This window comes from Lissotriton helveticus, chromosome 10 (genome assembly GCF_964261635.1).
Source record: "Lissotriton helveticus chromosome 10, aLisHel1.1, whole genome shotgun sequence".
Lineage (NCBI taxonomy): Eukaryota > Metazoa > Chordata > Amphibia > Caudata > Salamandridae > Lissotriton > Lissotriton helveticus.
In genome coordinates, this window is record NC_136071.1 from 123,097,171 (window position 1) to 123,111,285 (window position 14,115).

Sequence of the window (14,115 nt, forward strand, 5' to 3'; positions counted from 1 at the left end):
CATTGCATTGGGAGAAGAATATGCGTAATTTAATTTTTACAAGGTGTGTGTATATCACTTTAAATAATAAAGTGTCCACACTTGTATTATCGGGATTTCCTGGAGCGTTTTTCACAACTTTAAAATTATTATCGGGTTTTTGAGGGTTTCCGAAATTGATTTTGTACTGGATTGTAAGGTATGGTATGCATTATACGTGGCTGGATGACCTCTTCTTCTGCTACATAAATTGTAAGTTTTTTACATTTATTTAATTTGGGTGGGAAATGTCGATTTAAATGTCATTGCAATGTTTAATATTCTAAATATTGCATATTTTTTAAATAAATATTTCTTATAATTTAACAAATTTATTTAACAAATGTGTATTATTTATGATTAAATGAAAATTGTTATTCATTGCACAATTTCTGTGATTATCAGAAGTTGTTGTTAGTTTTGGTACGATACATTATAGTAGGCTTTTAGCTATGAGTGATAGGTACTCTAAACCTCTGGTTGAAGGATATAGAGTTACTTGGCTTTGCAGGAGTCTGAACATTTGTTTTGTTTGTTTTGTTACTTTAGGGCCAATTTGTGTAACAGATTGTTCTATCCTTAGTTCTTGGTAGCTTTGTTCTTTTTTTAAAGATTGTATTAGATTTAGGAAGGTGGGTTTGGCTCTGTTAGTGGTAGCTTGGAATGCATTGTGCCATCCTTCCACACTGTTATTCGTTTTTGCCTCTTTGTTTAATGTACTTAGATATACATTCCACCAAGGTATGTGGAATTTAGGTTGGCGTCGGTGCCCAGATCTATGTAACCTTCCCACCCAAGTATCCTCAAAATAGTCCAGTAGTGGGGCCAGTTTGTCTTCATACTTTTTGTAGTATGTGCAGTTAATAAGTAAGTCATAGTGTTCCGCTACATCAGTAACTGGAACATAGGCTAGTGCTATTAATTTTTTTACTTGATATGCAAAGTTGCTATCAGTTGAGTATTGAATGCTTAGGGCCCCATTAGGATGGCGGGCGGACTTTGCCCGCCCGCCATCCTCACGGTACTAGGGACCGGCCGCCATGAGGGCGGGGGTCCAGTTGGCAGCATTAGGATGCGCCCGCCACAGTGGCGGGCGCATCCTGTATTCCCATCATTGTGGCAGGCGGTGCACTCTGCACCGCCCGCCACAATGCTGAAAATGCTTTGCAGCATTTGCATGACGAAAGCGGCAGGCACCGCGCGGTGCCTGCCGCTTTCATTATGCAAATGCAGGGGGGTACCATAGGTACCCCCCTGTGTGCACCCCCCTACTGTGCTTCACTCTGGGGGCCCGCAGGGGGCCCCCAGAGTGAAGTCCGCCTGCCTTTCCATGGCGGCATTGCCGCCACGGAAAGGCATTGTCAGATGCCTATTCTAATATGGCTGGCGGTGTCTGATAGACACCGCCACCATGTTATCACTTATCCGCCCCGGCCGCCAGGCGACCGGGGCGGAAAACAGGCGGGCGGTGTTTCCCACCGCTGCGGTCCCCTCCGCCATCGTAATATGGCGGGGGGGAATGCAGGGAAGGATGTCGGGCGGATTGCCTCCGCCAGGGTGGCGGGGGCCACCGCCACCCTGGCGGAGGCAATCCGCCCGACATCCTAATGGGGCCCTTAGCGTTGATTTTTGGAGATGTCTCCATATACTTTGGTTAAAGTGATAGTAGCAACCTTGGATAGCTGTGTGGGGAAATGTTTTCAAAATGCTATTGATCATAGCAATTTCGAAATCAATAATTATTTTTTGTGGAAAATAATTATTGATTTCATTTTTGATAACATTTAATATTTCTATATATGTATTTTGTTGTTTGTTAGGTAACAAACAGTAAATGAAAGGGATATTGTAGTGATGATATAATCCATGAATGGTATATAGTTGATAAAATGGTTTGGGACATGGTTTAAAAGTCCTATCCATCATCCATTGGTCGCATTGTTGTATTTTTCTTAAATTTGTTGCTGTTGCAAACATGATAATTCTGTTGGTGGGGCTTTCATTGTCAAAAAGTAAAAAATTATCATTACTGTGTGTTACGCTCATTTCTGGGGAAATTATTATTTCTTCAAAAGATGTAGGGTTAGGTTGAGTAGTAGTAGTTAATCATTTAGTGCGTGCTATTGTGCGTTTAAGGGAGTCAATTGAGGGTAGCTGCCCTGAAGCATGGGCAGGAATTTTTAACAGTTCTTCTTTTAGGATTTGTGTGGTAGGTTTGTCACTCCCTGTGCTAGCTGTTTTTATAGTTTCTAAAGCATCCCTTATCTCTATCTCTGTGACATTGGGGGGGTGATTATGTTCTCTGGTAGATAATACATTTGTGTCTTCAGTAGTAGCCCTACCATAGCATTTGTTTGAATAGTATTTGGTACATTTCCAGAATACTTTTCTTCCTGTTTGTCTTTCTTGATTATAAACATACCCCATATAACATAACAACAATTTATTTTTCTGTGACATAACAAATTCTGCACCTTCAGTCATTTTGTATTAATTGTTCTAGGAAAGATTAGATTTTTAAATGTAAAATATTATTGGTAGTGTTTTACACATTTATATTTCACTGTTTATACTTACAGTTAGTAAATCTGGTGTTGAAAAATTCTGAAATTGTTATGTTCAATTTATTTCTAGTATGTTCTTCTTGCTTTCCTGATGGTAGGCAAAGTAAAAAAGTATAAGCCATTTGTTAAAAATGTTTCGAATTTTTTTTCCAGAAAGCAGTATTACATTTAGCTTTTTAGGCAATTTTAGGACATTATGAGAGATACTTACTTTTTAAAATTGTTCACTGTTTGTCTTTGGTGGAGTAGATGAAGGATGTAATGTGATTATCTGTAGAGAAGATATAATACACAAGAAATGATTATTAGTACATAGATTTATAAACTTTAGGGACTTAGAGGAAGTTAATAAATATACTTACTTGTTTTAATTCTGTAGTGTTAGCTTAAGGTAGAGGAGATGTAGGATGTTTTCTGAATATCGGTAGAGAAGATAGAAGAAAAAACAAATGGTGTTTAGAATATAGCGTTAACTTTTTAGGGCCTTTGAGGAATTTTACACATATACTTACTTTTTTAAATTGTGTACTCTTTGCCTTTAGTCTAGTAGATGTAGGATGTGTTTAGAATATCTGTAAGGAAGATAGAATAAACAAGAAATGGTTTTTAGAAAATAGTTTTCGTATTTTTGTGCCCTTTAGAACTGTACACATATACTTGCTTGTTTAAATTGTGTAGTCTTTACATTTCGTTGAGTAGAATGCGGATGTTATCAGAAATTCTGTTTAGAAGATAGAATAAATAAAGAAAGGATTTTAGAAAATGGTTAATAAGAACAGCAGTTGGTGTATTAGACAACATTTACATATACTTACAAATAGTATTTAGTGGTAAATCACTAGGAGCATATATTTTGATGTGTTTAGGAGATGTCAATAAATCAAATGTTAAAAGAGAAAAATAAATGTAATTTAAACTGTTAGGAGAAATACATACAATTTTAGCCTAGTACTTGTGTATTATAATAATTAATTTTCACTGACTTGATTAATTTTGTTGCAGTCTTGAATAGTAATCTCGATTTCTCAGGAACTAGTTGATCAAAGAGTTGCCTTCTGTTTTCTATAGCTTGTGCAGCAAAAAATGGTAGTAGGCATGTACTCCTTTTATAGTGTGTATTTTTTGTGTTCTCTAATCTCATTGGATGTTTTAAGAAAGAGACCATTTTATTGGTTAGTTTGAATTTTTTCACAATTAATTGGTTTGTTTGTTGAAGTGGAAATGGTCGTTTGTGAAGAGTTTTGCATTAAAGCAGGTTAGTTAATTTAATCTTTTTAAATATATGTACTAATAATGTGATGATATATGTTGAAAAAATTCGACAAATGTATATATTATTTTCTAACTATTCATGATATGTAGGAAAAATGTTTACACATTTAAAAGTGTTTTAAAAATGTATTTTAATATATAATATATAATTAGCATTGTGTAATGTATTTTACAAGAAGATTTATGTATCATTTTATATATATAATGTGTATAATCACAAGTCGATAAATTTAAAAAACGATATTTTTGTAGTCTATATATTGGTAGTCGATATTTTTGTAGTGTTAGGGTTATTTAGCTTACAAACGATATATTTTTAGTCGATATATTGTTTGTCTATATTATTGAAGCCGATATTTTGTAGACTCGATATTATTTACTGGATATTTTTGTAGTTACTTAAATAAGTATATAAACTCGATATTTTTGTGGTCGATAATTAGTCAACTATATTTTGGCAACTCGATATTTTGGCCGTCGATAATATTTCAGTGATCCGCCTAAGGGATAGTGCCCAATCTGCAGGAAGAGGTAGAAGTCCTATCATGCAGGCGTGGCGGAGAAAGAGAAAGATCGTGGACTGCTTTGTGTGAGTTAATGGCTTGCATTCATCCAGTGGGCGCGTATTCCTCCATGTAATAAGAGATCGATTGCAACGTTTTGTCATGGACTTCTTGGGGTGAGTACCCCTGTTGGTCTGGGATGATTCAGATTCTATGTGGGGAGGAGTGTTAGGATCAAGCGAGGCCAATTCATCTGTCCAAGTAAATAACTCCTGTGGAGTGTTGAAGAACAACGTCTGAGAGTTATAGACCAGCAGGATACATCAGCATAAATTGAATTTTGAGTTCTCTCAGCCTCTATTTTGCTGCCACGGATAATTGCCGCTGGTGTTGGACCATCCTTGTATAGTACAGGAATATCATTATTTTGTGAGAGTCAAATAGAATCCTGTCTCAAAGTCGAGCATGTGTGAAGATGGCATCTCTGTCTAATTAATTAAGGAGTTTGGTGATTACTACTCTGGGCCTAGCACCCAGAGGGAGCTTCTTCTTTAGGGCCCGATGAGCCCACTCAAGCATGAAGCACATCTAGAGTGAATCAGCCAGCATGAGGGATCAAAGCCATTGCGTTAGGAATTTTGTCATAGATGAGCCCTTGCAATACTCTGGGAATCCAACAAAGCGCAAGTTTTTGCATCGAGTGCTGCCCTCTGCATCCTCCATGCGCACCGCCAATTCCTTGGTCACTACTGTCAGTCTGTTGACCCTCTGTGAGAAGGATGGACACTGAGTACTCCACATCCATGATATGGCCGACTGCATTGTGGAGATCCTGGTGGAGCAGAGTCATCTCAGATGCCACTGCCACTATCTTGGCATCAAGCATGTCACATGACTGTGCTATCACCCCCAGTAATGCAGCATTATATGGTCTGGGCTCAGTGGCTGTGCCCAGTTCCGTCGCCACAGTGCCCAAGTTTTTGTACTTGATCATGGTGCTCTGCCTGGCTGATGATGCCGTGGGTTTGTCTTTGGTCATTCTGCAGCAGGAAGGGTCATCAACATCCGAACAGTCAGGTGTCAGGGTTAGTTCTGCGTGACACGCCAATCCCCCTACCGTCTCTCCGAGTAGTGGCAAGAACAGTCAGTTACTCCAAAAAGAGGAGGGATCTCAGGATACGTGTTCACCCCTAGGACGTAATCCACACAAGGACCTGGCCTGACCACTTCCGTGACTAGCAAACTGGTTGTAGTGTAATTCCCTCTAAAGGGGTGCCTCACCAGGAAGCCCTATGCAGATGGTAGGCAGGAGCCAGCAAATGGATATATTCTGGTACCTTCATAGACCAAGAGGGGTTATTTTGCATTGATTCCCCTGTGGTCTGTACAGCAGCAATGATGACCACCATCCAAGGCAAGGAGGGGACCTCATGTGGACAGGGCAACAAGCCGGAACACAGCCACACAATCAATTCAGGGCCATTCACTGGAACAGCAACTACCAGGTGTGTGGCTGGCACGTGATCCCACCAAAGGGGGCCAGTGCTGCTTCCCATAGGCCAGGCGCTGAATCACAATTTTCAGCCACTCACCCCTGTATTATAGGGGGTGAGAAAGGAAGTATCACAGTTCTCCAAGGCGGCAACCGGGGCGCAGGTGTCGGTCCATAGGATCTGGCCAGATGCAAAGCAGGCAGCAAAGGGCCTCACAGGGCTCACAGCCGGGCAGGTGTGGGGACAGACTCAGGCCCCACGAGGCCCGCCCCCGGACATATCCGGCCATCTCGTCCAGCCCTGCTGGCCTGTCACTGGAGAGCGCCTCATCCCCCGCTGCGCCATCACCCACCACTGGGCCGCAAGAACCACAAGAAGGGCCCGTCCCCTACCTGCCTCCCACCCGCCTGGGTGGGCGCCTCTGCTCACCTATGTCATTGGCCCGGGAGGCCGCTCACTCAGCTGCAGCTCCGGCATCCACTCCAGGACCTCCCCACCGTTTCAGAGCCCAGGTAGGCCACAATCTTCACTGGCCAGATTAAGGCTCAAAGAATGCCTCACAGGGTTCGGCGATGCTCTCCACAGACTCTGCCATGCCATGCCGAGACCGGAGCTGGATGTCCTTGTAATGCAGATTCTGGCGGCATTATTGCAGATAAATTAAGAAGCGTCCGGGAGCTCACTTAGTATGCGACCGCCATCTTGCACAGAATGCCGCCACCCCCTCCCCCGTTTTTTTCTCCAAAAGTCATCCAGCTTGGCATCTAATGCTGATAATGCTCCCTGAATTTCCTTTTGATTCAGCTCTGAAAACCTCAAACTTGACATAAAATGCTTTTTAAACCCAATATAAATTCTCTCACCGAACCATCTGCATTCTGCTGATTGTTAGGAGGCACTGGTGGGGGAAGACTCTAAGGAGGTCATCAGGATGGCGAGCAGACTTAGTCCGCCCGCCATCCTATCGGTTATAAGGACCACCCGCCACAAGGGCGGGGGTCCCTTGGGGGATATTATGATGCGGGCGGGCGGTGCTCTCAGCACCGCCCGCCACAATGCTGAAAATGCACGAATGCATTTGCATAAACAAAGCGGCAGGCACTGCGCGGTGCCTGCTGATTTGTTTATGCAACTGCAGGGGGTATCACAGGTACCCCCCGTGTGTACCCCCCACCTCTCCTTCCCTCTGGGGGCCCGCAGGTGGCCCCCAAAGTGAAGACCGCATGTCTTTCCGTGGCGGCATCGCCTCCACAGAAAGGCATCTAAACAAGCCCATGCTAATATGGCTGCTGGTGTCTATTAGACACCGCCACCATGTTAGACCTTTTCCGCCCCGGTCTCAAGGTGACCGGGGCGGAAAAGCAGCGGACGGTCTTTCCGTCCGCCGCGGTCCCCCCCGCCATACTAATATGGCGGGGTCATTTAGGTGAGGATGGCGGGTGGATTGCTACCGCCAGCCTGGCGGGGGCAATCCGCCCGCCATCCCAATGGGCCCCTAAGTGAGTGCTAGCTTGCTGACCCTCCTCAAATCCAGCATTTGCTGATTAAGGCGAACTATTCAGCCTCATGTTAGCAGGATCACAAAGAAGTTCTTACTCTGGCATATATACTAGTACTCCATATCCAGTCGCTAAAGGGATGTCACGGGCATGTTTAGAGATCACACCAGAGGGGATCTTCTCAACAGTACTTGTTGGGGTTGCATTACCTCCCTGTTATTTAATTTCTGCAGCATTTACCACCAAGAAATGTCCATTTCTAAGATGAATTTCTCACTGGTAGGTTTAGAAAAGATTGATGGGACACCATATGCCTGTGTTCCCTGTTCCAGATGGTTAGTTGGTATACCAAACAATTAATAAAGTGTGTAGTTCTGGTATGGAAACATGAAGGGGCTCCAATGCATACACTGAGAGTTATCAAGGAATAACTAATTTTAAAAGCACAAGCCCTCACCCACGGGGTCTTTGCCAGAGATCTTTCTTATCACCTGTTAGACCAAACTATGGCCAATCAAACCTTCAGAAGGGGTTGAGTAGTAAACACTCAGTAGACTGGTCTAAAAGTAGAAATATTAAAATGAACTAGAGGTCCCCTCTAGGTCTATTTTTTCATGGAACCTCTGTTAATGGGATAAAAACACTAATCAATGGATCTTCGGAACTACTATGATAGAAAGATCCCCTTATATGGTCGATATGTTTCATGCCTTAACTGTCCACAAAAAGGATCAACAGCACTTCTTCAGGACATTTCAATATCTAATGGTAGGAGAAAATATGTGGGTGTTGGAGTCACCTACCATTTGCATAGTATTATGTGTGATATGGTTAGTGTGCCTGAAATTCACCCTTATTCTGGATGTTTTTCTTATGTATAGTTTAATGGCCTGTAGAAAATAAAAAAGACTGATGCTTACAGATCATTGCACAAATGTGCACCACAGAACACATTCAAGACACACCCCATTTGATTGCGTATCATGCAGGTTGATATATGAAGTGCTTGTTTTTTGACGCCTCCCTGTCTTTTTGCCCACAGGGCCTCACATTCACAGGCATGCATTTTAATTTAATAAAATAATTGAGAAAATATTTTGATTATCTCCCACTGGTGGCCAGAATGACAGTGACTTCAGCACTGAAAACTTCCAGATTAGATTACTGTAACACAGTGGCGGTGCGTCCATTTGGGCGCTGGGGCGTTGCCTCACCTGCAACTAATGCCACATGCCCACATAGCGCCAGGGCCCATTAGTTCAATCTCGTTTGTTGGGTCCTAATGTTGTGTTGTGATACTCAAGACGAATCACGCGTGCCGCGCGGCTGTTCCGGGACGGCACCTGACCCCGGTGCACTCCCACTTGGTGGTGACTGACAGACAACAAGAAGCAGTTGACAGTTGTTGTCTGTGAGTGCAGTAATATTGTGCATGTTCAATTTTGGGCATGGTCATTTTTATGACCAGCCTGAACATGCACACCACTACTAGCTGCTGTCTTCCCCTTAGGAGAGCGAGGGACCCAGGGTTGCTTGCTTCATTTGAGCAGCCCCGCTCCCTGGTCTCCTAATGGGTGTGGGCATCTCTGCTCTCTAGCCAATCCCTTTCCCAATTTGTCACAGGTGGGCCGTTCCTGCCCTATGATGAGTTATGAAGTGGTGGGGCAGAGGCTGCAAGCAGGCGGCGGGAAGTTCAAAAGTCGATTGTGCGCAGTTTGCCATACAACTTTAATTCATTACAGGGCGGTCTGTGTTTTTCCAGCTCTCTCGGACTTGAACTTTAGAGGTCTGCTCTCTCTCGTGTCTTGAATCCCGCTGGCTGGACCTGCGCGCTCTGCTGTGCTCAGTGCTCCAAGCCGTTCTGAAGAGACACTTCGCAGACTGGAGTAGGTGCCTGTTTACTGCGCTGCTAACCGCAGGACTGTGTGGAGGTGGAGGCCGCCATTTGATCTCCAGCGCTTCAACTATGGAGCCAGATCTGAAAGGTATTTTGGGCCTGTAGTCAGAGTGAAGACAGAAGCCCTGCTGATGGGACAACACCCCTGGAACCTGGCAGGCTAGAACAAGCACTCAGGAAGGTAAGCACAATGGGGAAGCTTGGTAGTGCGTACAGTATTGTGGGCTCTGAACGAATGTGGACTTGTTTTGCCATAGTTGCCAGTTGTTATGTTGGTGGTGTAGACCACGCAGACACAAGTGAGTTGCAAGCTACTCTTCATTGTATGTGCCACCTCTCGTACATTCATTGCGCCCCTACTTCTGGGAGAGTGTGTCTCTAATCATCTGATCCCGGCTACATCCTATCCCAAACAATTCTGTTCTTTCCCGCACTTCCTATTCAAGCTCTGGGCAGGGGTTATGAGCCGGCACGTGGAAAGGCGAAGTGAAAGTAAAGCATGAGTGCATGGCCCAAACAAGACTCACTTGGGCCATGTGTCCACTCCCACTCCCTGCTGGCGATCCTTAGCCCAGGTACAAACCGTATCAGCAACTAGGCCAGCCACTTCTGCCCCCTGGGGTAGAAGTCGCAGTGCTTAATGCGCCGCGGCTCCACTGGGAGTTCGAATGCTCACCTTGGCCCCGTGGCTCTTACAAGAGCGCCTGGGCCACTCTCATGGCTGTGGCCACTACCATAGCCTGCAACTGCTGCCACCCTGACTGGAAGCTGAAGGCTAGAGGCGTGAGACAGGGAGCACACCTCAGTCACCAAGTCACCCCCCCAGATGAGAAAGTGACGGCAAGCGAGCGATGAAAGCATGCAGCGGAGGTTACAGGTGGGCTGTAACAGGGCATCCTCCTTTGGCCTCCAGTTACCGACTCAGCCAGCTCCGGCTTCTGGCACCTCCCCTCCCTCCATCTCGATCGTCTCATGTCTCATGTAACTTAAGTAATGCCACTGATGTTATTGGTACTGGATGCCAAGCATACTTTACTTTCAGGTGTGTTTGCTTTCCCAGGTGAGTGAGGGCACTGAGATGGCATTGACAGAAATAGAGCCAAAATGTGAATGGTAACGAACGATCACATGGATGGATGTGTGATGTCGAGGAGTATTGTACAACATAAAACATTATATGAACTGATGCGGGCCTTTGTTTGACTTGATGTGTGTTATATAGTGTGCTGCGGCGAAAAGTATACTGTTCTATATATAGGACTGTGACCGGTGTTTTGCCTTATACCTGTTAATGAAAAGAATCTGTTGCTTGTATATAACCGCAATCCCTAAATGACAAGGCACTCTGTGTAACAAGTGATCGCCGCAGGATAGGCCAAACCAGCTGGCATGCCCCCCCAGCTTTCCCGCTCTAACATTGTATTCCTCCGCATTTTCACCTTAGAACATGTTGATATGTTTGTTAGATGTCCTGTAGAGTGGTGGTCTATGGGATCAAATGCTGCAGAGAGGTCAGCAAGTATAAGACTAAAAGTAAAGTGTGTGTGTATCGGCAGAGGTTATAAAGTTAGATAGGTGAGTGAAGGCAGTGTCTGTGGCGTGCAGCATCCTGAATCCAGATTGAAAGAGGTTAAAAAGTCTGTGAGAAGTGAGGAAGCATGTTAAACAATGCTAGTCATTCAAGAACAAGTGAGTCAGGGAAGATAGACATCTGGGCGTGAAGGGTCATCAAGGTTATTTTTTTATATGGTTTAGAAGACAACTGCAGAGATTTGAAGCAATGATAGGTGGCTGTGTTGAAAGGATGATAGAAAAATTATATCATGCAAGATAGCAAGAGAGAAGAGGGTGGATGGTTTGGTGTTCTGGGAGTTGAATTAGTCACACTGTGCATATGAAGGCTTAGCAGATTTGGGAATGATAATTAGCTCAGTGACAGATGGGTAAGAAAAGGCAAAGTAGTGTGCAGGAAAGAGTGAAACATGTGGGCAAAATGTAAGCACAAATAGGTGGGCCTAAGGAAATGCCAGGTGTGTTCTGATATCTAAGCCCTTTGAGGAAATCTTTGATGCAAAGTTATTAAGTGAGTGGGAGGAATGTGAGACTGATGTGCAAGGGATGAAAGAAGAGCAATACTTGCAGAAGTCAATCATTAAAGGTGGAAAATTAACTTTAGGCTTTGATAGAAGAATTGATAGACCTGAGGGTGAATGTGAGGGCATATTTTTGTATATCAAGATGTGCTCTAGTTTGTTTTTTTCTGTTAATGGAGGAGTGCACATATTTTCCCTTTAAAACATTGATATTGATTGTAATTTGAAGCTGGCTTGATATAGGTTTGATATCATGTTGGATTTGGACTCATGGCAGGGCTATTGTTGGGTACCAAGAACTGTTTTTTCAGCTTTAAAAAACAAGACTGTGCTTTAGTGCAGTGCAGCAAAGGGGAGTGATGTCTGTGTGAGTGCAGGTTGAGCAGTGTGCCTGTGTGAGTCCAGAGAGCGTGATGTGTATGGGTGAATGCAGGCTTAGTGATCTGTCAGGGAAAGGTGAGTAATGGGTCCATGAGTGCAGGGTAGATAGTGTGCCTATGTGAATGCCGGAAGAGTGATGTATCTGTGCAAGTGCAAAGAGACTTTTCTGGCTACTCCCAGAGATGTGTTTGCCAAGCCACCTCTTTCTCAAATTTGCTTGAGAATGCTCCATTTACCCACTCTTTTTTCAAAATTTTCTCGGGGGGAGAACCCCCCTAAACTCCCCATAGGTGGTTCAGGCTCGCTCGCTATGCTCGCTTGCCATGGTGCAGTATTTACGCTACACCACTTTCAAATGTCACCAACCACCACTGCTGTAACAGTCTGTATGCTGGATCCTCTAAACAGACTGTTTAGGAACTCCAAGTTGTGAAGCATGTGGACACCAGACTGCCCCTAAAACTTCCCAGATGATCATCTGTCTCAGCATCTCTAAAGGCTTTACACTGTCAGTCAATACATAGGAAGGTGCTTTTTTAAAATTCTTTTGTTGGACTTTAGAGCCCACAAATCCAAGGGGCCAAGGTACTTGTCGGACAGATTTGCTCACTACACTACCAAAAGCACCATGAGATCTTCTCATGCCAACCTTCTCAAGCCTGTCTCTTTTAGACTCAGAACCCGGGTGGTAAATACTTCTCAGCTCTGGGGACTAAGTCCTGGAATCAACTTCCCAGCCCTACAATATTCATCAATTCCGAAGCAACTATCAGAAAGCAGTTGAAGACATGAATTTTTGCTGTCCCCGACTCACTCTGTTCCTCTCTTATCCTTTGATTTAGTAGCTTCTTAGGTCTGGTCTCGCATGTGTGAGTAGCTTATCTTCCGCATAGCACCAGGATGTTCCTCTGGGAGTGGCAGTGAGCTTTATAAGTGCTCAATTCAACCAAATTCCATTATTGTCTCCTTTACAAGCAATCACCCCATGCATGTCAAAAAGATACTCAGAGTTCTGTCGCCATGATCATAATAGAGTTTACTTCTATATTTATAATTTTTTTGTCTGTGTTTTATAAAACATTCATCTAGTACATGTCGAACCCTGCTGGGCTCAGTTGTTACCTACTCAATGTATATTGCATGCAAGCATATTTCCTTTGGTCAAGAGCATTTCTCCTACCGAGAATACAGTGACATGCATCCATTTCCATCCTAAGTGATAACTAGATTTGAGTTATTTTGCTCAGTTCTTCTACTCTCTTACCCTAATGTTATAGTAAAAAGGCACCTTGGGACTGGCGGGATGTGCCTTACCCCTTGTTCACCCGTAAGAATCATGGGTGGAAATCAGTTAACAAGTGACTTTCACCTGATGGATAACGGTGTTTCACTTATTTTACCATCCAGTAGTCCATTAGCGGACTGGCGACTCTCCGCTCTAATGGAGTGGCTGCCCCTGCAGTAGCCTTAGCCTTGAGCCTACCCGATCATGCCATCCATAACATGAAAACTCTCTGCTAAGATGACGCTAAATATACCATGAGGGCACTTCCTATTTGGGCACGTCGGGATGACGTATTACATCTCATGTAACGTCTCCGTGGCATGAACACCTTTCAACACTAGTGTCGGAGAGTTCTCCTATCGTTTGTATGAGCGGAGTCTTCATCCAATCGTGAAAGTACTATGATATAATATTCGTCCATATTAGGCCCAGATAATAAGTCCGAAATGTCAATTCCAAATCTCAAAGATGAATCCATTTCTTCATCATATGCATGCACGCGGGAAGGTATTAGGGTTATTTTGTTTATGACTTCTATGCTGAGGCGCCATATTGGGTGTAGGGCTATGTCACAGATACACAATGACTTCTATGCATGAAATCTTGTCTCATGTAATTCAGATTCGTATATGAATGTATAGTGAGTTCTATGCAGGTAAATATCCCATTTATAATAATAAAAATAGCTAAAGTTCATAATGGTGTTATAACATCAGCATTCTGACTGTATCTGTGCCCTCTTGACAGAAGATTCCTTTGTTTTTGCTTGGATGGGGTTTACATCTCCGTCCCATGAGCATGATAAGCAGTAACATAATTCTATGTAGGTTGAATATAGGGCTTTACTACAAATGCATACATACTTGTAACTTTTATTTTTCCTCTAATGCTAGTAATTTTGGAGTTTCAGTCAACTCAATTCCAGGCTGCCTACTGTCTCATCAAAGTAGTCCATGGAATATCATCATTTAATCCTGTCACATGTGTATTTAATTTAAACAGCCAACTCTGTTCTCTTTCAAACAATCATTTTTGAATATCAACTCTGTTAACCAGTGCCTCAAGTATGACCTATTTCAAGTCTTCAGGGCTATGTTTGAAAAGGTAATA